We start from the raw sequence: 2,113 nt of genomic DNA on the forward strand, positions 1-2,113 counted from the left end.
TTATTATTATTATTATTATTATTATTATTATTATTATTATTATTATTATTATTATTATTATTATTATTATTATTATTATTATTATTATTATTATTTGTAGTGATATGGATAATAAAGAATGGAAGGAGACGTCAAGCTTGAAGGATCGAAGCCGAATCTTGAAATGTTGCGTTCCATATTTCAACAATGAAACAAATTTAGAAGCGCCGAGATCGAAACGGGATTCAACAAGTAGGTAAATTTTTGTTGTGTTTTAACATTATTCGTTTTATTTTTTTAATTTAAGGTTTAGGGATTCCAACAAATAGGTGAATTTTTGTGTAATTATTTCTTTTCTTTCAGTTGTTTCAGTTGTGTATGATTTTTAAAAATTTACCTTTTGGTTATTTTGATTGTTCACAAAATCTCATCTCTTCTCATATTTTTTCCTTTGTTTGTGAGCATAGGTTTTAATTTTCAATTGTTATCGCTAATGTGCTTATTCTAGAGTTTTGTATTATGCATCCCCACCTTAATACATTTTTTTTTTAGAATTTCGAAATTTTTTAAAAATATAAAAACTTTTGAAACACTTTTTTTATCTAATGTTTTCAAACTTTTGAAGATTTCAAAATTTTCGAAATATAACATTTCAGAAATTTCAAACCTTTGAAACGTTTCCATTGCTTGAAACTTTCAAAATTGATCTACCAAAAAGCTTCGGAACTTTGACATTGCTCCATACCTTCGAAATTTGACCTACTCAAAACTTTCGAAACTTTTTACATTGCTCGAAACTTTCAATATAAACCTTCTTAGAAATTTCGAAAGTTTGGCATTGATGGAAAGTTTTGAAAGTTTGATATTGATGAAAAGTTTCAAAAAAAAAAAATTCTAATTTTTTATTTATTTATTCTATTTTTTTTTTTTAAGTATTGATATATTGCAATGTCTAGAACCAGAGGTGCGTTTGAACAAATTATTCACACTATTGTCTGAGGCGTTATGAGAGGTGATAGTGGTGATGGATCGGATATAATTCCACCCACAACACCAGACGACGGAATGAAGCAAACTGTCCACCTCGCCAACATCATCGTAGACATGTTGTGCAGGATGATGTCTCTGAGCCTGCACAGATGGAGCAGGTTGAGGAGCAGTATGTTAAAGAAGAGCATATGCATGAGGATGTTGATGAGGTTGACCTGGGTGTTGATAATGTTGATTATTATGACCTCGAAATAATCAGAATATATCAGTCTTTAACAAATTAAAGCAATATAGAAAATCGAATACGTCTAGCATACAATTAAGATCGAACATACAATCATATGATGCAAGATTTATTCAGATTCATACACACAGCGGAATTATAATGCGGCATACAAGATTAACAATTAAAAGTAAAAGGATAAGGGATAGAATGCACCAAGATTTATCCTGGTTCAGTTGTCAACGAGACAACCTACATCCAGTCCTGACAATCCAACTGGATTTCAGCTTTTTCTCCAATAGAAAGAATTGTGACTTGTTTACAGATTGTCCAGTTTCCTCGAAACCTATCTATCTAACACAATCTCTTTCCTATTGATTAACCCATTGATCCTTGCAGTCACTTAGCAGACTCACACAAGATCAAGTCAAGCTCCTTCTTGATGAGGCCTCTCACTCAAGAAGATCGCCACCAGTTTCTAGCTGGATTTTTCGCAGTCGTTTCTTTACAAAGTATTTATTACAAGCAAAGTAAAAGAAGTACAAAAAGTGTCTTCAATCTTGATCAATGTATCTCACACGAATCTGGTTATTCAATGATTGTTTATGAGAACATTGTCTTTTCTCTCAAGAATACTTTTTCAGTTCTCTCAATGATTATTGATAATCTTTTTGGTTTGGATCTGAAAAAGCAATATCAGAATGTTAACAATATGTTCTTAAGAGTTCTTCAGTGTTCTGAAGTGTATTCAAAATGTTTTTCATGTAATTAATGAGAGAATGATGAAAACAGTTTATATAGTTTCTGAAAAACAACTAATCAATCGATTTACCAATCGATTCATTAAAGTTATAAAACAGGTCTAATCGATTTGCCAATCGATTATCGCGAGTCTTGTTTTTCTTGAATCTTGAAACTATA

At 30.7% G+C, this 2,113-nt stretch overlaps 1 long non-coding RNA gene across 1 annotated transcript in view; it reads left to right on the top strand.

Annotated features, from left to right (window-relative positions):
- The window catches only part of LOC113784056 (uncharacterized), an 18,933-nt gene that overhangs the window by 2,158 nt on the left and 14,662 nt on the right, over positions 1 to 2,113 (top strand). The window contains exon 3 of the long non-coding RNA XR_003470083.2: positions 101 to 235. This is a non-coding gene — a long non-coding RNA (uncharacterized lncRNA). The remainder of the gene's footprint in view (positions 1 to 100; positions 236 to 2,113) is intronic.

Source organism: Cicer arietinum, chromosome 4 (assembly GCF_000331145.2).
Source record: "Cicer arietinum cultivar CDC Frontier isolate Library 1 chromosome 4, Cicar.CDCFrontier_v2.0, whole genome shotgun sequence".
Classification (NCBI taxonomy): Eukaryota; Viridiplantae; Streptophyta; class Magnoliopsida; order Fabales; family Fabaceae; genus Cicer; species Cicer arietinum.